The sequence below is a fragment of the Notothenia coriiceps genome, unplaced genomic scaffold (assembly GCF_000735185.1).
Source record: "Notothenia coriiceps isolate Sejong01 unplaced genomic scaffold, NC01 NC01_scaffold00000339, whole genome shotgun sequence".
Lineage (NCBI taxonomy): Eukaryota > Metazoa > Chordata > Actinopteri > Perciformes > Nototheniidae > Notothenia > Notothenia coriiceps.
This window is the reverse complement of record NW_011333040.1, coordinates 891,538-914,150: the sequence shown is the minus strand read 5'-3', so window position 1 is coordinate 914,150 and position 22,613 is coordinate 891,538. Positions and strand designations below refer to the sequence as shown.

At 41.2% G+C, this 22,613-nt stretch overlaps 1 long non-coding RNA gene across 1 annotated transcript in view; it reads left to right on the top strand.

The window, feature by feature from the left end:
- LOC104942036 (uncharacterized) overlaps positions 1–9,964 on the top strand; it is a 34,486-nt gene extending 24,522 nt beyond the window's left edge. The window contains exons 2-4 of the long non-coding RNA XR_797961.1: positions 9,041–9,183; positions 9,436–9,483; positions 9,874–9,964. This is a non-coding gene — a long non-coding RNA (uncharacterized lncRNA). The remainder of the gene's footprint in view (positions 1–9,040; positions 9,184–9,435; positions 9,484–9,873) is intronic.
- Positions 9,965–22,613: the final 12,649 nt, after the last annotated feature.

Genomic DNA, 22,613 nt, shown 5'->3' with positions numbered 1-22,613 from the left:
GTATACAGTTTGTTCATTTTAACGCTCTATACGCACACACACATTTAGGATGTGTTTCTGGGAGGTGTGTATTTCTCTCAGGAATTGCTGAAGTAAAGGCAGAGGGTTCTCCTCCCATCCGTGACAGATTTAGTCATAAATCTGTTGGATTAATACATGGCCTCCCAAGGACTCTTGTGGTGTGTGTTGTTGAAACACAGGAGTCACTTAAAGCCAGACTCCAGGCACTATTTGTCTTCGGCTCTCTTTCCCATCACCGTTATTAATGACACACACACACACACACACACACACACACACACACACACACACACACACACACACACACACACACAACAAAGAGAAGGCCAGTGAAATATAGAAAGGGTAAATGAGAGGAAATTAAAATCGAATTTGGTAAATGTCTTGTTTCAAAGTAGCTATTAAAGGAATTATGTGAAATAAATGAGCCCTTTATATTTACAAATATAACCTCTTGTTCAAGGGCAACAGTTGTAATTCACACCCTTTCTTTGATAAGTGAATTGTAAAAATCCACCGCAGTTTGTGTTGCATTTGTTTATTCATGGCACAAAGGCATGCAAACATAATCCGTGAGCTTTTGCTTTCTTTCCATCTTTTTTTATCGCTAGCTGTCTAATTGACCTCCCTGGGGGAAACACTTTACTGTTGCTCTCCATGGCTGTCTCCATCCTACAGGGAAATAAACGTAGTCTGAATGCATCCTCTCTTCCGCTATTTAAGATGCCCCCTGAACAAATACACCTTTCTTTGTATGGAAATAGAGGTCCAAGCACTCAGTTTCTGGCCACAGTTTATTTCCACAACCAACTGGCTTCCCAGAAGGAGCCCCAATCTCTAGACATTAACGCTGCACACGGCACCGCTGGCAGGGAAAGCGGTGATGAGTTAATTTCTACTCCTCCATCTTATTTCTGAAGACAGAGAAGGTAGTTTAATTTACCGTTTGACTGGAGGTGAGGGTGCAAGATAATGCATGTGCCCCCTAGAGGTTTCTTAAAAGGATGAGACGTTTCAGTCTCATCCTTTTAACAAACACTGTTTCAAGTGACTTAAATCCCCTGATGGAATCTGACTCGTAAATTACCCTGAAAGTGCTTCATATGAGCCAGATTGACTAACACATGGTGGGGGGGTGGCATTCAGTGGTGTGAATGCAGAGGCTTTTGGTATAAAAGTGCTATTCTAACATATCATAACAAAACAAATAGGCAGCGTATAGTTAGACAATTCAGTCATTAACGGCATTGCTAAGTTCAAACCCATCTTGTTTCTTAACATTTGTGTTGTCTGCCGTCAAATGTGTAACTTTTGTCCACCCGGTTTGACTGTTTGTAAAGCGTAGTATAAATCAAAACCCAAATCTGTGTTACACCCTTTCAGCCAACCAAATTCTGACTTATTAAAACAAATAAAATCAAATGATATAGTACATTTTAAGGCGATCATTTTGAATGATTTTACAACATTGTCACTGGAAGACCGCAGATAATATGAATTTGAATAAAATGTCCGTAAAGTAGTGATTATTAAAAGTGGTATTACTGCATGAGTGGGCTATATTCCCTCCCAGTTCATGACCATAGAGATATTGGAGTGCCGGACTTTAAAGAGACTCATACTCACTTTCTGCAATAGTGCTGCACAAGAAACAGACCCATTTTGTCATAATGGTGCACAGTCAATTAGCAGTATGCTGTTATAAGTGCCCCCCCTGTAGCCCTCTCCCTGTTATCCCACACCTGATCTGATGCTGAAAAGTATACAACAGTGTATCTCAGAGTCACGCTCTCATGATCATATCTCTCAAATGTGTGTGACAGATGCGAGGGCTTTCCATTACAGTTTCTGTCCACGGAGAGTACTTTTCAATTCCTCTTAACATGGTAATCCATAAAGTGAAAAATGCTGCACTATAAAGTAGGGAACAGAATACAGACAGTGTACTGAATGAGCTCACGCTGCCAGTTAGATGAAGTCAGTGTTTGCCTGTCTGAATTTTTGACGCGAGTGATTGATGCGTGGCTGCATGGCTTCAGCTCGGTGTTGCTGATGTGTTTGAAGGCTCTCTTTGTCAGTGAATAGACAGTGGGGTAACATGAGTGGCATCATACTGACTCATCAGCCTCATGATTGGATGACTGTAACCCTGAGGCTCACTGGCCATGCCTCAAGACACTTCATCAAGTATTTATACAAAGCAGGTAAAGATCAAGATTCCCTCTGCCCTGTCCTCCACCGTCACTCATCTTTCTGCTTTGTCTCCAGCTTCATCTTTTCTTATTTGTTGTGCCTTTCGGTAGATGGTACATGGCCCATATACCCATTGAGCCTCTGTGCACCATAAAATTACAAGCTATAATTCACAACATGCGTGAAATTGCAGTCTTGACAGTGGCTGTCCCATTGAATCAGCGCTGAGATGAACGAGAGGTCCAGAGATGTCACCACCATAATAAACAGGACTTTGGCCTCCAGCCTCTTTCCTTGTCCAGCCTGAGGCCCGAAGGCAGGGCCTCGTCCCTGTCCAACACGCGCGACTCCTATCGATCCAGCGGGGATTGATGTCCTCCAGCAGCTGATTTAGCGCCGCCATTGTCCCCATTGCCCGCCCTAAAAGGTTGGGCTGAGTACAACATGCAGCAGCTGTGTATAGGCTAACAAGTCTTCCTACTTTTCTCCATCTCCTCCCCTTCACTTTCAGTGTCCTGCCTCTTCAGGCTTTATCATTTCTATGTTTTATGGCAGTGGGTTTTTCAGCCCTGTCAAAGTGATGCAACGATGTTTTGTCCTACGGCAGAAGACGTCCTCTCACTTTGTAATTTGAGTGCGTTTGTTACTTTCTTCTGTTGCTTCCTAGTCTTGTGTATCGCACTTTGGGCTCCCAAATAATTTTCTCTCCAGCCATTCTCTTAATTTATAATGAAGTAGCTTCAAAACAAATATTAATTCTTCATTGACCTCTCCAGTTAAATATTCTAGATCTAATCCATCGCATCTATATGAGCTCTATAATTTCTGCAATGTACTCGAACATTGTTTCTCATGCATTCAATTCATTTAGAAAAAGAAATCGGCACAATTTAAGTCTGGGGTTTTAAGAGGCTTAATTGAACTTTGCGTGCATCATTGTACCCTATTTATCACGGAAGTGTCTTGAATGCTTTCTTTCATTTTTTTCTAATCTCTGCGTTGGTCGTTATTTTTAATTTGTTCTGGTTTGACCTTACTGTCTCAACGCAGAAGGAAAAATTGAGGATTCAGTATTAGAGTTTGTGGAAAGAGTAAGAGGTTGAGGGGGACAATAGGAGAGAGAAAGGTGAGGCTAAGAAATGGCTCTTCCAGCCCATCGCTCTTGTCATGGGTGCAGTGTTGCAGAGTAGAGGGGAGGGGCAATGTTAATGTGCACTGTATCATTCATAACTTTAATACTGGCATCACTTGCTGCTAAATAGCATCATTTGTCAAGGAAAGGGCTTGGTGCCACAGTATTACAGATAAGCACTAGAAGGATATCTAGACTAAACACACGCACACACACTTTCCATAGTTTTTACAGTACTTGTGAGGAATATTTGTGAACCCTTAACCCAGTGGTTCTCAAAGTGGGGGGCGCGCCCCCCCTGGGGGGCTCAGAGGCATGCCAGGCATGCGAGAGACCAGGAGGAAAAATGGTTATTAAAAAAAAAAGATCATAAATTGAAAATAATTTATTCGAAGATAATATGATGCAGTACTATTACGTCTGGGTCTCTGTGTTTCATTAAAGCTCGGCTGTGTGTGTGTGTGTGTGTGTGTGTGTGTGGAACGAGCCATTTTATGTGCGCGAGAGAGAGAGAACGCACCGGTACCGGAGATCATTGTTGTTAGCTTCTGGTGCTAGCGAGCTACGCTAACGGATATAAGGAGCTTTTTCAAAACAAAGTGGAGGAGAGCTCTCCTGTCAGACCGAGAGACTCAGTGAGCTAAAGGACTCTCGCAGTTTTTAGATAGTTAACTTTAGTCTAAGTTATCTCAGTGGGTCTCAAACGTTCTGGTTACGATTAATGTAAACAATTATTTCCGAGGCACACGTTTATATGATCATTATAGTTATAAAAAAATAAGAGAATAAATGAAAAACAGGTATGAAATACCATATGACAGTAAAACAAGAATAACGTTTAAAAGGGTGATTTGTAAAATATCCATAAAGAAAAAGTAAATCTGTTTACAGTTCTGTTTCAAATGGGTGTTGAGAGATGTATCCATAGATCTCTTCATTTTGCTCTCAAAGTGCAACAGATTGATGCATTTAACTTCAATATTTAAAAAGAAATCTTTCCGGAAGAGCTTACCCCCGGACCCCCCTATGTGAGGTCCACACACCACCAATAAAAATGGCACTTTACCCCTGCTCACACCTATATGCCGTGAGCTGATTATCGAGCCTTCATTGTAACTGTCACACTGTATATGCGTGGGGATTGTTGCAGTAGAAAATTCCACTGTAGCGACCAGTACATTAATGGGAAACCCTAAATGTTTGAGCACCCTCTATGAAACGTCTAGCTACCCCACAGCACTCCCAAAATAAATCTATGGCGCCGCCACTGAGCCTGACTATTTGTGTTGTGTGGGGCCCAACTTTTTTCTTTCTCCAAAGGGGGGGGCCTGACAGAAAAAGTTTGAGAACCACTGCCTTAACCCAAGCTTAATGCTAAATGTTAAATGATATGTTATTTAATGTTACTCATGTTAAAGTTCTTCCATATCTCAGACAACTTCTTCAGGACAACATTAGTTATTTTCTTTACCTGATCTCATGCATTTTGCTTTTCTTAGTGTTTTTTTTTACCTTAAACTATGCAATGTCCCATTATACATGATGGCCTCTAGAGACTCTGGGTCAGCACTGCAATAGATGAGTGTCTCTGTGTGTGGCATGGTGGCATCGGTCTCCGATCCCCGTAGTTTGGAAGATTTGTTAGATCGGCTGCACATTTGTAAAATGCAATTCATTAAACCCGACAAACCATTCTTGGTTGTTTTTTCCCCTGTTCCAACAATCCCCAACACTTAATCTATTGAGTTGGATGTGAAAATATACAGGCCTTACACAATGTTTCCCCCTGCTTTCGCTTTCTTTGGCCACTAAGCACCTGTGGTGGAACAATAGAATGACTTGAAGGTGATTGGCTGTACAGTTTTTGCAGAAAGTAACATTGTATATATAGATTATAACACCTTAAGCCCCCCTTTCCCTGCCCATGTAACCTATCATGCAAAATGCACTTTTGTATGTCTTTTATACATGAATATGTGTCCCCGGTGTTCCAGGGAACTCACCAAGTGTCAGAAAATACAACCCTCTCTCTTTTCCTCCATACCCAAATCTCTAAAAACAGGGCTGCAACGGATTTGATACATGTGGATTCTGATTTGCACCTCTATGATGTCACAGAGGTGCACTCCGTCTGTATGGTCAACTCTCCACCTATCAGGGGAATGAGAGGTTGCCGTGGCATGGCAACAGCATAGCAACAGCATGGCAACAGCATAGTAACATGACGCTTGTGCCTCGCCCCCTCCTTTGCAGGGGGGGGGGTCAGCTCCAGCTCATGCAAAGACAGAGCTGGAGTGAGGCAAAATGAGGCATGGCTAAAATGCATGATCTGTTTGGTATTTTGAAAAATAAAACTTATAAATATACCTTATATATGTGTATATATATGTATATGTATATATATATTATATATGTATGGCCCTACAATATATTATTCAAATATAGCATGATAGGTCCCCTTTAACATACTTAAATGCCTTCTACATGCCTAAAAGTTGGTGCCACGTCATTGACTGATCAGATATTTGCGTTAAATAACAAGTTGAACAGATTTACCTAAAATGTGTAGTTAGTTTGTTAAAGCTTAAAATGTTTTGAATACAATGAAACACAATCCTGGAAATAAATGTAATAGATACATTGAGTGCAGAACCAAATAATTATCTTACAGGGTAATATACAACTGCACGCTGATTCAGCAGATGTGGACTTATTTTAGCCTCCAGTTCAGCTATTCTCTCTATTCTAGGGAATATGACCCAGATGCTTAATGGCTTGGTCTCTCTCTTTTTTCCAGAGTTAGGGTTAATCTTCCACAAGACTGTGACTCTCATACATAGTCTTAGTTTCAAATGATTTTGTTATCATCCATTTGTCATCTTTCGCTCGAGTGTGCGTCTCCCCACATGGAGTAGACAATTCCTCCACAGTTGAGAGGGCTGGAAGGGGGAGGAAAAAAAATCAGTTATTATTGATGACTATGAGGTAAAATGCTCAATTTGCACTGTCTTCAACCAAATTATAACTCATATTGAAAGCAGCTGAATTTGCATAAATCTCATTAGACGCAATGAGAGGAGTTCATAAATCGTTATATTAATTAGTCATTTTTGCCTCCCTTTCATAAGAAAATGGGGTGTATTAATAAAACGAGAGGGGTGTGTGATCGTGAAGCCTAATTGGTCGTTTTGTTAAGCGTTTTGGTGCGCATGTGACAGGCTTGATTTACTTTGGCTTCACCTCTATTGTCCGACCAAGTAACTGTAGGGAGATAAGTGTGTGTGTGTGTTTTTATCACCTATTGCATATGTGTATGATCTGTGTATTAACTATTGATGCGGTCATATTTTTCTACTAGGTTCAAAAAGTATAGCTGAAGCATTTCCCAGCATGCATTGTGTGAAGTGAGCATTACACATGGCATTACAGGGCAATCGCACAGAGTTATGTTGGTGTTGGGGCAAGTGGGGGTGTCACAACAATATTCACTAAACTGTGTTTCAGGGCTTCTTAACATTTAACCTATTAATGTGTCATACCCAGTTAACGGGAAGAAACTCAGCTGACGATATGAACAATTTTTACCGAAACAAAACACAATTACACCAAGCCTCTGAATTAGCACTAAATGAAAGAGTGCTAACTCACATTAGCGATTTTTTATACTTCATCGGATCTGCACGAACAAGATATCTGAAAATCTGAAAAAATATCAGAAAGCTGCGATTCCACAGATTCCAATGGTATAAGTATCATCACTGAGCGATCAAAACAACTGCTGGCAAAGACAACACACAACTTCACTTCACTGGGCCAAAACGGCAAATACAGTATGTCTTACCTTTGCTGTTGTTCTGATCAAAAGTTGTGTTCAATGGCATTAAAACGCATATAAGCGCTGCTGAACCGTTGCCCGTGTGGGATCCTTCACAGGTCCTTTGGCGACCTTCCAGGATCCCGCCTACTGCAAGACAGCCCGTAACCAGGTTACCACATGCTTTTATTCAGTGACTGATTACCTGATTCCGGTCAGCTGTCTGGCCTCCGGCCGAGCCACTCCCTTCACTCCAGCAGCCGGCGCCCTAACCACACCCCGCTGCCACAATGTTATAGTTTGGATTCCTAAAGCTTTTAGTCTACTATCCCATCATTCAAGGGTGGTTTTCACTATAAGTAATGTTTTTTTTTTGGACGGAAACTATCATTTACATTTTTTTGCTGTGTTCAATCTTAATTTAATTTAAAATAAAAATATATATATTGATTCTAACTCTTCTACATCCAACTCACATGTGTATTATTGCTTTGAGAAAAAAGATTATTAATTTGCCCCTTTTTAGAAGTGAAGCTATAGTCATTTGTTCTTGGAATGTCATTTTCGAGCCTGAGACCTGAAAAACAGGCTCAGGGCTTAACAGGTTAATATTGACATACAGATGTTAACAACTTCATGGTTACCTTTACTTAGGATAATTTACTCATGTTTAGTCTAGAAGACTGTAAAAGTGTTGTGTATTTACAGGGACTGTTGCAATAATTAAGCAGTTTATAAACATCAGATCTTATAACAAAAACATGTTGACAAAAAAGAAATGCCATGATAGATTTTTGGAGTTTAATTATTGTTATCTTTACTCCAAGAGATGCTGATTTGAAACCGTTGTTACGAAAAGTTTTGGAATTTCCTGTTTCTGCCGGAGAGAGGGGAGTTGGTTCCAAAGCTTGCCGCTGTATTTACACCCTCCACCTGAAAGGAGGGAGCTTCATTAAGCTGCGAATGTGACTACAGACGGAGTTCACTCCATCACGGAGGGGGAGTGGGTAGGGTGTGGTTTGGAATTGGGCCTACATTTCACTGTGTGTGACCTGCTGTGTAATACAATTCAACAGGATTTCATTTAAACCCTCCATTTCCATTTCTCTACTTGGATGTTCTTATAAATGTGCTCTGGCTTGAAGCAGGTGTACATTTTGTGTAAATGTATGTTTTCAGTGAGTCACAGGAGAATATAATTCATATCCATATCCACTGGAGTCCATTATGTGTGACTGATATCAGTACGCCCTCCCCTTCAGCCCATTATGATGCCCTGACCAAGCAGTTTCACCCTGGGCAGTAATGAGGCTTGTCCTTCTGGGTCGGGGGTCTCCATGCTGTCCTCCATGCCCCTCCTATTATCCGCCTTGCCCTTCTTGACACATCCGTACAGCATGGAGGGTTAGCCAGCCTAATGGCGCTCCACCTCCAGGTTTGATTAGCGGGCCTGTCTGAACTCTTGTTGCTGAGACGAATGAAGCTGGAGAACCACTGCAGCTCCAATTAAAAACCCTTTTCTCCACTACACTTGCACAGGCGTGTCTTTTTATGTGCTATGTGTGTGTGCAATGTATCCTTAGCTTGCTTTACCCTTGCTTGTTTTCTTAGTGTACATATAGTGGGTCATTTTCAGACACATAAATGTGAAAAGCCTAAAGACACCTAACAGTAATGTTTCATTCAATACAAATGCATCAATGACATGTAACAGTCGTTAATGTGGCTCAGTAAAAGTATCTGTAGTCAATGGGAACACCTGAATATAAATGTTTTTGCAGATTCGCTCTTTAGTGAATACAAGTTCACATCATCATTTGAAAACCACGTGTTCACACTCTGGCCTTTGACCAACTGTGACCTCTGACTCTGTCCTGCAGGTTCCTCAGTGACCCAGCTGAAGGCCTCGGATCCGGAGGGGGAACCTCTTGTGTACGGTGTTTCAGGAGAAGAGGCCATGCGATATTTCTCTGTGAACAGTGTGACTGGTGTGGTCTGGCTTCGACAGCAGCTCGACCGAGAGGTAAGACCACCAAAGCACACTCACAAATGACCAAAGCATTATTCACAAAAAAGGACAATTTTGGGAAAAAGGAGATGGAAGGTAAATTATCAAATGATGAAAGAGCAGTGAAAAGTGCAATACTCCTGAGCATGAATGGAAAAGAAAGGGTTTTGAGTTCAGAAATAAGTATTTTTCTTCTTTTCTGTGCTGCTTTCTTGCACTACATGTCCATGCAACGTTTATGCGGATGTCTGTCTCTGTCTCCACTAGAGCAAGTCAGAGATGCAGGTCGAATTCTCCGTGAGTGACATTCAGGAGGTAAGAGACAGTTTTGCTCTGTGATCACAGTTATGACACCTCCCGTCACACCCTGACACCTGCGAATAGCCTGACCCAATGTCACAGAGAGACCGTCTCTCTCAACGCGTCTTTCCTTTCAGGCACTTGCTTTCATTCACACACATATTTCTCTCTTTCTCACATGTAATCACTGTGACACCTGTCTAACGCAACACAGTTTACTTACTGAAACATACTGACGTTCAACCTACTCTCCCCCGCGGGTAACCTATCACACACTTTTCCTGTTTTCTTTTACTCTGATTCTTGGCTTGGCATGGCTTTCATGCACATTTTCAGTGACTGCTGTCATCCTCACCTATAGAGGAACATTTGGAAACTGTTTAACCGAGATGTTTCCTCCCTCAGGTCGTCAAAGACACAGTAAACATCCAGATTGGAGACGTGAACGATAACGCACCAGTCTTCCATGGGCAGCCGTACACCGTCCACATCCCAGAGGTAAGGCTGACAGAAAGTTATGTTAACTTAAGGTGTCCAAGGTAATGCTGTACCAAATCGTCAACAATTCAATGCGACACAGCTTTTTTGAATTCAATATATATTTGACTCAATAATATTCTTATTATATACCCAGTATTTCTGCACGTAGAAGAACAAATACTGTAACTTTATTTCCTTCTTTCTTTCTCACACACACACACACACACACACACACACACACACACACACACACACACACACACACACACACACACACACACACAGACACAGACACACAGACACACACACACACTTTTGTTAACAGACATCAACAGCCTAATTAAAAAAACCTCTGGTACAGCCCTTTGTGTTGCAAAAATGTGTTGATTAGAGGTCGAGATGCAACTCTTCCTGCATAAAACTGAACAGAAAATGTATCATGTGTATGTGTAGGACTCTACACATATCTCTTGTTTATAAGTTATTTGGATGGTTAGTTTATCTTATGTGCTTTGACTGACAATGGTTTACTTGGCGATAGAAAACATGTCTTAAACGGATTATAAACGTCCACAACTCATGGTGATCACGGAAAATGCATAGTGCTTTGTGGAGCCCTGAAATAGCAGCGTTTTCTGGACCTGTGATCTTCGCAGTATTTGAGGAGTTGTCTTATAGCTCATGTTTAGAGAGTGTTCACTGCCTCCTTTTATAGCAAAGACAAACACTCTCTGCAGTGCAGACCTCAATCTCTTTTCTCCTCTGCGTTTCTCCTCCTGCTTCTCCGTCCTCTCTCTGAATCTGCTGCCTCTCTTCTCAGCTCTCACTCCTCTCCATCTTTCTCTCTCCTCTTTGCCCTCTCCCTCATCTAATCCTTGATGGAAGTAATTGCCAGAGTGGAGTGGAGGACTTCAAACAGGGGCTGGAATCCACGCACAGAAACACACACAAACACACACATCCACATTTCTTGTTGTGTTTATATTGAGCATATACCCCTTTCTGAGTCTTCACCAAATCTTCAAAGCCACAGGCTTTTTCTCTTTTCCAATCCATAAAGTCAGGCAAATAAATGGGAGAAAGAAAGGCTGTTAAGACGGGGCTGTTTAGACCACCCACCATGCACTGAAGGCTCTCTCAGGCAATTCCATGCACTGCTCAGTTGTGTGGGACTCTAACAGTCCACATGCAGACTTTCCAAGCTCTGGAAACAATAGGCTTCAAGTTAGCCATCGAACAGAGCTGTGTTCGACCCTCTGTCGTCACTAATTGCATCACTCAATGAGTTGCTGTTCATCTCAGTCCAGTACTCTTTTTATTTTACGGCAATGGGTTGTGGTAATACAATTCAGACTCTTTCAAATATGAGACACAGCAGTGAGTCTAATTTACCCACATTTGTCTCCACTGAAAATAGCTGAAGCCTGTAACAATAAGACAGTAACAGTCAAAATAAAATATGCCAACCTTGTGTGTGTGAGCACAGAGTGAGACTAATGCAGGTGGAATGTGTTTTATCACAAATCTCAATCAACTTAGTTGTCAGTGTGCCTTTCTTGATAAATGAGACACGTCAAATTCATTTATATTTGTATGTCTGTGTGTTGCAATAACAATGCAGCAACAAAGCCCAACCTCGTACACAGAGAGATCTTCCTTTAGGGAACAATGTTTATGCAATGTTTTAAGAACAATGTTATTTTAGGAGTCTTCTTCCTCATCCTACCTTGTTTCCCCTTCCTCTACCTCATACTCCACCTGGTCCTGTTCCCCCACAGCTTTTGTCCCCTGCATTTGTATGGCCTCATTACCGCTGTGATCCTAACTGACCTCTAGCAGGCAAAGCAAACATGCTGCGGCATCACTCCATCACGCTGTCACTCACTGGACATGCCAGAGTTACTGGAGGTTAGAGTACAATCAGCACCACTATATAGTGCTGATGAACTTTAGCACACAGAGAAAAAGATAGGAACGGATGATGGTGGTGAAGGATGGCAGAGTAGTTAAAGTATAAGAGGATTGACGACAGAAAGCTTTCAAATGATGGAATTAAACAAACAGATTGACAGAAACAACTCATAGGGCTTTAGGGCTGTTGAAAAAGAAGAGCCTTTACGGGAGGAGATATATCAAGGAGGGCCTGACGCAGCTCAGCAGTGAGCAGATGAAGCAAAGTGAGTGGCAAGGTGAGCGGCGCAGTAGGGAGAGCGGGAGGAGAGTGTGTGTAAATGTCGTTTTAATTTGTAGAGCCATAAAGAGGGTGAAGGGGAGCAGGTGGGCTGCTAGCATTCCCTCTGTCAGCGCTAATGAGCTGGCCAGATTTACAGCATCCACACTCAGGCAGCCAGCAGCAGAGACACTGCATTCAAGGAGCGTAGACTATCACCCCAAATAATGTTTAGATACAACAGCAGATGGGCCACAACCCAAATCCATTATTGCATGAGATGATGGAGAGAGCCTATACTGAGAAGTGTTTTTCACATTCCCTTCGCGCGAGAGGTAGTCTTCTATATCAACACGTTTAAAATGTTTTTGGTTTGGAGTCAGTGGAGTCTTGCTCTGAGCATCTGTGGGACCTTCCGTGGCTGCATCACTCCCCAAAAACTCTCACAAACATACCTCCCCCCAGCTGTCTGACCCTCACACCCGCCCACTGGGAGCCGCTCTCTGTCAGTGCCACCATGATAATATGAAATGCCAGCAATTACAATATCTAAGTTTGGCCCGTGTGCGACCACAATCTCAGTTTTCTCTTGTTCTTTTCGTCGCTTGTATTCCTTTTCTTCTCTTTTTCTGCCATTTATTTTGCCTTAAATGTCTTGCACGAATACATATACACCAAACACACTTTCCCTGAGCGGTATTGGGATTATACACATTCAGTTTGCATGTATTTAGTCATAGTCCATAAATGTTATCAAAACTTGTTTTCTCATGGTCTTAGCAGGGTATACGTTTCGGTTTTTTCCTCAACTAATAGCTTTTCACAATTTAAATGCCATCTGTTTTTCTTCCTCTCGCCAATATTCCCCTTCCTCTCTGCCTACAGTACAGTAGATACGCAGTGCAGTGGAATCCCGCCTTTGATAACACAGTAATGATGCACACAAGATTGTAAAGCTGACTTCAGACCAGCGCTGTAATGCGGCACATAGATGGAATAAATGCATCGGCAGACAGGCAGGAGGCTCCGGGTGATAGATATCCAAACTTTATCTGTTTACTGTCTCTCAGGTATGTCAGGCAGGTTAGCAAATCCCTCCTCAGCCTCTGTTTTCTATCTGCCATATCTCAATGTGCCTCTCTAACCTACAGTAAGCTCTGATGAACTACAGCCCATCTTATAGAGGAGGGCTGCCCAGGGTGGAAACCCCTCAGGGGAAGTCAGAAACCTGAGGAAAGAAAAGCCCCTTCAGTCTGGGATGATACATAAAATAAATCTGTATTTAGTTTTTTTGTAAGAAATACAATTCTGAATTATTCAGAACAGCAGCAGGAACATTTATCAGAAACCCAAAGTTATTTGTTTCTTAATCTGGCTCCAAGTCCCCTCTCTTTTCTTTTCTTTCATTCTACATATTTAAATAGTCGGTGAATTGTATCAGCTGGATCATTGTAAGTTTGGAAAATAGGTGCTAACATGCAAATGAGGAAATAATAAAGTATATTCACCAACTTGATAACACATGTGCTGCATTTCGACAACATCCACCAACTGAGTTGGTCGATTTCATCATTTGCAGTGTTTTGTCAGGAGATTTGAAATTACTAGGCTAGCTACGTTCGCTGGCTAGCAGATCTGCAATAATATCAGAAGGACTCGGAAATTAGCCAACGAAACGTACTTTCCAGTAAGTTTCCAGTGACTGTTGGCCAACTTTATAATCCCTAAACGCTCCATGTCCCAGCTGAGTGCATCACTTTTGAATGTCCTCTTTCCGTTGTGTTTTGAGCTCCTGGCAGCCTTTAGTTTCTTTCACCGTATTGTATTTGCACCGTTTTGTTTATGCAGCGCTTTTAGTTAACGCTGCGCCAATTGGTTTATGTTTTCTAAATACTGTCCATATGTTGTCAAGTTTGTGGAGATGTTTCTTCATTTGCATCCATTTTGGCAAATTTGCGTTTTTTTATTTGCATAATTCTTTTAACTGCAGCAAGTTTCTCCTCATAGAAATGTTTTGGGCCGTTGTAGCGCGTTTGCTCTCGTTGTTGACTGTATAAAGGCACCATGTCTGTAGAAGGAATTCATTCAAACTAGCTTCATTTCACACCCAACTTTTGGCTGCTACTTTCTCAAAACAAATATGAGATGCATAGCGTGATATCATTTCATGCACTAAACACACAAACACTCACACACATGCACTCATATTTTAGATAGTATTGGCAGAGGGTGTTTGAGAGCTCCGATTACGCCTGTGAATGAGCTGCTTAGTGCTTGATGTGGGCTCTGGCAGCAAAACAGAGACACCTGCTCTTTGATGTGCCCTCTGTCGCTGTCAGGTAGAACATGGATAAATCTGCTTCCTTCCCTTTTCTTCTTTGCCTTTTTTCCACTTCTGAATGCTTTAATTCAATCCCTAATCTTTCATCGCCTTGTGCATCTCAGCAGCAGGTTACAGCACCCGAAAAGTAATTTGTTTACCGGATTACAAACAGATATTTCAGCTCTAAAGCAGCCACTACAGTATTTTGATGACTAAGGTTGTTGCAGTTGCAAGGTTCTCTGGGGAAAAAAACGAGTCTTATTTGTGGTGAAATACATTTATTTAGAAATTACAGTCATAAAATATTCGGGATTTACCTTCTGTACATTTATCCTCCACACGGAATGCACACAAACCAAAAAGGAACAACATCTTTATGACACACACACACACACACACACACACACACACACACACACACACACACACACACACACACACACACACACACACACACACACACACACACACACACACACACACACACACACACTGCCTCTAAGAAGTTGGATTTAGGCCATAATGATTTCAGTATCATCTCTCCTGGTCTCCCCTGTAGTGTAATTGAATCTTGTGGTTACTGAGCTGAGTGGTGGCTGGTTGACAGGCGCAGGCCTCCAAGAGAATTCTGCCTGACACTAAGACCCTGAGCCCCATAGGGAGGGATTTAGGGAGAAAGAGGAAAAAAATGGATAAAGTGAGAAGGTTAAATGGGAAGCAGTCCATTTTGTACTCACCTCAGGCTCCATTTCTAACTTAAAATAACTCCACTGAAGAATTTCAGCAGACATTTTCCATGGCATATATGAAGCTGTTCCTTAAATCACAAATACAGTTGTTTTGGGAAGTGTTGAAACAGTAGATCTTTCTCCATCTGTCTGTATGATTATGTCTGACAGCATTGATTAGACTACAGCAAATGATCATCCTCCACAAACTAATGTAAATCGTACACCAACTTCTCCATTTTTGTATTCAACACATTACATATGGCTAGCTTATTTTTTGTACAGGTCCAGGATGTTGTACCAGCTGTTGGCTCACATACTTCATGCAGAAAAAGTCCTTTCATTTCAGTTTTTGCATTTAATTGATTTTTTGTTGTGTGTGTGTTGGGGTGTAATTCTTCATCTGCAGATATTGACTATAGATGTCTACTATATACCGGGTTCAATCTTACAGGAGTGAGTGCAGTCAGTAACTTCCATCAAACATGATTCATTTGTGGACTTCAGTAAGCCTTTCAGGGCAAGTGGTTGCTTAAGTGAGTTGTCAGAGAGGATGCCGTGCCTGTAGAATACTTTTCCTTTCCAGTCCAGGGGTTAACGCAACAAATACTGCCTGTGCATCACGTATGCTGCCACTCGTGAAGGTAAATCACCTCCTCTTCCTCTCTTTATCTTTCTGTCATTTACTTTACTTTATCCACTGAGCATGAAGAGCACCTTGATTTGCGTGCCACGCAGATATGGGCGCAGATTTGTCTGTCAAAAAAACAAACAAGGCTCGTGTCTGTGAGTGACCACAGAAAAGTGTATTTCTGAGAGACGGATAGGGGGAGAGGGAGAAGTAAGGGGGGAGCACACAAGGAAACGCTGTGTGAGAGGGGCAAGATTGAAGGGAGAGAGAGAGAGAACGGCTTGCACTCCCAAAAGCCATTAAAGTTTGATTCACCCACTCCTCACTCTTTGAATAAATCAACCTGTCGTTCCCCCTCTCCCTTTCTTTCAAGTGTGTGGGACCCACCCTTCCATCCCCACCCCGCCTTTGGCGCTCTCCCACCATCTCCTTGGCAGGATTGTGAATTCTGACAAGGTTTTGCTAACATCCAAGACAGTTGTGCATCTTGTCAGACACTCCATATTGTGCAGCAGCTTGTGTGATTGTGTTTATGGTTATGTGGGACACAGAGAGAAAGACAGATTGCGAACCCTCATCACTTTATGCGGTGTGTATGGAATCATTACGCTGATAAAAGAAGAAAGAAATTGACGTGTGGGGAAAAAATGGTTCAGATACAGGCTTTGCCTTCAACCTCACCAGGGCTCAATTTTGGCATTATACAAATTCCTCTAAGATTCTTTCCCCCTGTCCTCCTCTCAATATACAGTCCCCTCCACATGTGTCTGTTTACCCCCCTCACTGTTCCTCAGACCGTGGCTAGATTTTCCTTAATAGAGCTTTATAGCCTTTCCAATTTGCTCAAATCTATTTTGCCTGTCACTTCAACAATTGAGATGGAAGGGAGAAAGGCATTAAAGGAAAAATAATGCATTCAGAGAAGAAAGGAATAGGAATACTAAAGAAGTACTGTTGCTACCAACAGTTGCCTTTCTTTTGTTGAACAGTGAGCTATAGATACACAACAGCTTCCATAAAGTCAAATATCATCAACTTGAATCACACCATGTGCACTCTTCTATGGAAATAATGCAGTAGCAGAATTTTGATTCATTTTTGATCAACGCTTCCTACTTTGAAAGTTTGATCAGAGTTCATGGGCAGCATTTGAAACTGTGATAGAGACTCCTCAGCTCTGATTGGTTGTTTCTTTTGCTCAAATATCACTGAGGCCAAAAAGAGCAACATGTTTTTTTCACAGATCATCCATCTCGTTTACACCTGTCAGGATGTTTCAACAAATGTTATTTTAAATAAAGTTTACAGCATTGGCTTTAATAGCCATGCTTTGCCACCACATTCACACTGTTTAATTTACACCTCAGAGCCTAGGTTTTGTTTAGCTATATTTCAGCAGGCATACATGACAACTACAACAAACACCCATCAAAAATAATTAAGGTGACAAACAGATGTTTAAGATTCAAATAACAGCCCATCATTTTCAAATGTCTGCTGCATTTTCAGGCTGTCATTTAAGTCAGTATGATGGTTCCATTAGTGTCTTGTTTGGTTCTTGATCGGTCTTTCTAACAATATGATTCCCTGGAAGATATTCTAGTCAATAATTTCCCCCAGAGGTTTAACCCTTGATGTTGTAGACACTTTTCCGTTAGTGCTGTCTATATCTACTACTTTAACACAGGCAAATGCAAAAAGAGCTTCCCCCTTACACATTTTAATTCCAAGGGACGGTGCAGGTTTTATTTTTATAGCACCTCCATCACATTTTACATTTTAGCCCCACTTCAGGTGAGGCTAGAAAGGCAATTCATCATATATTAAAAATGCACCATATGGCCCAGCTCTATAGTGGCAGCTAGTAGGGGTTTCAGTATTGTTTTCTCTCTAGGATTTTCTACTGAATCTTTGAACAGAAGACATTTTCAAATATACATTATACTGCTACTGTTTTGAATGATATGTCTTCTGACAAAATTGCTTCACGGCTTTGTTTGATTTGGACTAAATGTACCTTGTGTTTTCCTTCATCTTACCATGGCTGTGTGAAGGTATTTTATCGGAATATGTGTAACAGTTTCAGAATGACTTTAATTATAATGTTTACATTAGCGAAACCTGACAGAATCTAAATAATGAACTTAGACAAAAGGTTTTCTAACATTAAGACGTTTGAGTTATGGGTATATTGTGAATAGTAGCTTCACTGTGACCAACCATTTGCTTTGGGAGGAATATAATCTCAGTTTTTTATAATAATTTGCAATAGGGTGGTGAGTGTATCCACAAACTGTCAATAATGGAGGTGTCATCTTATCATTTTACTATGTCATTAGGGGATTGTTGCTATCACTGCCCATTTGAGTATAATGGGAAGAGAATTGTGGAGCTCACAAACCCTGCCTTAAGCTTTGCTTTGTTGGATATTTTTTTATATTTTATATGTTAATTATATTCCAGTTTGTTTCGTAAATATTACAGCCGAGAAGTATCATAAGATAAACAAAAATAAATAAAGATTAACATGCATTATGCCTTAAATATAACTGTCTATAAGAACTAAGTAGATAATACCAGTGACGGCATCATCAATGCTTCTAGCCGTTGTTGCTATCCACATCAGGCCATTTGCTGGATCTACACGTGAGAAAGTTTAAAACAATATTGCTGATTAGAAAAATCTTTGGTTTGAATACTGACGTAGATGTTCATTTGCTTTCTGTGAGTCAGACTGTCAGAAGGAAACAGACAAGTCAAAATGTATTTCGCTCAAGTAAGCATGGCCTTTTTTCCCTGTAGTCACAGACTAACTTTGATACCAGCGACTGTCACCAAAGTCCCTCCTCACCCCTCCTAGTGAAACCCCCTCTGTCCTCCACCCTCTTCCTCTCCACCTCCTTCTTGGCTCCCCCTTCCGTGGTGTCCCCGACATAAGTGCTTTGATGTATAATTGAGTTGTGCACTCAACCGCTCCTCTCCCCCTAACTTCAAGTCCTCTCTCTGTGCCCCCCAAAGACCTGGATTATAGAAAAGGTAGGTTTAAAGGGGGAGACGAGAAAGAAGGAGGAAGTAAGGGAAGAAAGGAAATTGAGACGTTACAGCCGTAACACTAATAGCAGAGATTGTGGCAGGAGAGAGGCTATTGGATGGTAATTCAGCTACATTATGAGAAAAGTGTAACGCAGCTAAAAGCTACTGCTAAAACAAACGTTAGGAGAAAATTCAGCAGTTGCTACAAATGACTCCATAAAAGGCTCTTGAGATGTTTTTGCATGAGCAAATAATCAGACATTTGAAGACACAGACAACTCTCCACACTTTTCTCGTTGAGTACTCCATAACTGGTGTCATGTCTCATCACCACAATGTAATTGAATCTGACAACGTGACATTCTACTAATTGAGATAAAGAGAGAAATGCAAGGGGAATGAAAGGATGGAAATAACAGGTTGTGATATTTGCTTTTGTTGTAGGAAGTACCAATTGCCATATAATGATCACTTTACACAGGAGATGATTAGACATATTGCCATTCTGCATTAGTGTCATTGGGGCTGTTTGAGTTTTTTAGAGATCTATCATCATAAAATATGCTCTCAGCATCAGCATTGTAAACCTTGGGTACATTTAGCTGTAATAGACTGAGAGTGCAGAGGTTTTTGTCTTGACCATATCCGTCATATTCCTACATGCAGTACTTGTCTTTGCTTGCTTGTCTCTCTATCCCCGCTCCTTTCTGCTGCAGAGCTACATGAAGTGATTGCAAACGGACCCTAGTGGTGCTTTCTCTGCATGTGCTCCCTGGCTGTTGGGATATTTTTGTCTTCCTGTATACGTATGTTCAGTTCTATTCAGTACGATCAACGAGTGGATTGCGCAAAAGTTGGATGCCGTGTTTACTGGCAAACTTCCAAAATATGACAAGACTTATCTCTTATTCTTCATATTCACAATAATTAAACTAGAACACTTATACCAACTATAAAGTTATGGACATGTTCAATAACATTAGCAACAACGCATATTAATTAATTCACATACCAGAAAAACATAGACTTTGAAAAGATATCTTTCAAGATTTTCACATACGATAGTAATTGGCTCATCAATAATGACATGAAGACATCATTGTAAGCTATGATAATTTGTTGATTTGCTTTCATTATTGTAGTCCAGTTTAATTCAGTAAGGAGGAGGCAAATGTGTTTGACAAATATATTTTACTGGCATGGCAGTTTCTTCTGTTTTTGAATCATAGTATTTCAGCTGAGGTGCCAATGACTCTGACCAGAACATATGGCTTGGTAAAACTTAGATTATCTCAAGTAATACTTCCTGAAGCCTATTCAAACAATGTTGGGATATTGTTATTTTTTGATCAAAATAAGAATTTGTTAAGTGTTATTACTCATCATCAGGCTTATGTGTCTGCCTACTACCTCTTCTTATTTCTTTCTCTTACAGTAGTTAAAAACAAAAAAGCCTGCATGCTAATGCATATTTCAGTTTTCTGTTTTACTTTGCTCATCAAACACCTCAGTACTTTAAGGGTTCCTTAGCTGATAAGCAGATGGAGGCATTTAAATGTTCTGTTTGTATGGTCCCCGCTGAAAGTAAGAGATGGGATAGATACGTTTAAACACACAGACACAGACACACTCATTCCCAGTGTCTTTTGGGGAGAACTACTGGCATTCTTAAAGCACTGGAATAATGCATGGGAAATGAAAGGCACCTGGGGTCATAGTGCAGAAGCAACACAGCCTGGATATACACTGTGTACTCAGATAGGCCTGCGATTGCATGAAGTCTTTGAATAATGCATTGGATGGGAAGCATGTATCTTTGTACTGTGTGACACCTGAGACATTAAGACTTGTGGAAGGTGAAGCCCAAACTGCCCTCACGATACCCTGTGCCAGAGGCTACAGAAGGAGATGTTGATAAAGTGTGCAGTGTACCTACTGTAAAGGACCAGACTGCCAAACGGAGAGATTCAGGGGTACAGATTTGACAATATAGTGAAAACACACAAAAGGCTTGAAATACAAGGATACAAGGATAAGGGAAAGAGAGACAGTGGAAGAAAGAGAGCAGTGTATCTATTGAAAAACAGCAGAGTACATTGAATCCCATGTGATGTTGCTGAGATGAGACGGTCTCAATAGCAACTTGGGCAACACGGTGTGTTGACATTATTGTTTTTCGACTTGTGGGTATTGTGCGAGTCATCTTAGTGTTTATATGTCTGTCATTTTCATGTACAGATTTTTTTTTACCGTGACAATCATGCAAGTTGCAGTCACAAACTCTTTGTAGTTGATTTTAAAACAAAGGCCTAGTTTGAAGATAGGTCTGATCCAAGCAAGGGCACCGGGAGTAGGGAGTTAGGAAATGGGGAATGCCCCCCCCCCAACACACACACACACACACACACACACACACACACACACACACACACACACACACACACACACACACAAACACACTTAAGGACTCTGGCCTTATTTGGCTGGTTTCATCCCTTACAAAATGGTCTCTCGTTTAGTTATAGTTTTAGAAAGTGTTACCTTTGTTAAAGAACCGTAGAAGAGCAGTGAGGCAGAAGCGCCAACCAGGAAAACTGACATGTAAGACTGCCAACCTCTTTGGGAACCCCGCAGAGTGTTATTTCCCTTTCACAGGGCTGGCCCATATAAACAAACAGATTCCCACTAAGGCAATCTTATGGCACCCAAAACTGTACATCTAACCTCTAAATATTGGACTCTGAGAGAAGTCTAGCCTGGCTCCAGGTCCCAGAATTTCTGACTACATCTTCAGTTCCTTTTCAGCAATTGAAATTGATCAAATATTGAGCCAATCACAGCTATTTAGGTATAATTGAGAAATGGAAACGTCATATTTCTGTGCCAATTGCTGAAAGATTATACAGTACTACAGTAAGTTGCTCAAAAGAGTGAATCAGATCAATGCTGTTGTCAGAACTTCATTTGGAAAAAAAGGAAACATAAATGTAGATACTGAAGTTTCTGTGACCAGGGGAGACCAGTGCACATTGAGGAAACTTTTGGAGACACGATGTGAATATGCAAACTGAATAGACTGGTGGTTTCAGCATTTCCTTCTGTGTGGCCACAATAAGACATCATTAATGTCTCATAAAATGGAAATGTAGATCATGGTCTCTTTTTGGCATCTGGGTAATCTTGACCTTGTGTCAGCCAACACTTCTGGGGCCTTACAGGTTACAGTAGTTGAAATGGAAGCAATTTTCCTTTTGTTTTTTCTTGTGTGTTGCTCAGAGTCTCCACTTTGTCTTTGTCGAAATCTCTCCCCACCGCTTCACTTTATCTCTCCCCTCTGTGTTAGTTCCGGGTAATTGCCTGAACAATGTTCCCCTCACTCCCAGTGAATTCAATTCAGACCACTTGCACTGGTGAGTGACTGCAAACATAACGGTGCTTCCATTAGAAAGCCTCTCCAGCCCCACGTACAGTATTGGATTATAAAGCTTTGTGATGCTGTTTCAGATGTGTACCTTCACAGGTGATTGCCCTCGAAATGAATAGTAAAGGATTATGACCAAGAACAAGAAGAAGCTGACTAATTGAGCAATGCACTTAACCACTTAACATGCTAATAAAGCTGTGCAGGTGTATGGATGCTGCAGGTTGAGCCCTCTGCCTCTGCTTTTGGTCGTGTGCACGCACACTGAAGAAAATAAACCTACAAACTCAAACACACGCATCGCTTAAACCAGTCCCTTAGTCCCCTATGTCTTTAAAAGAAAGTGTGGACTGATTAAA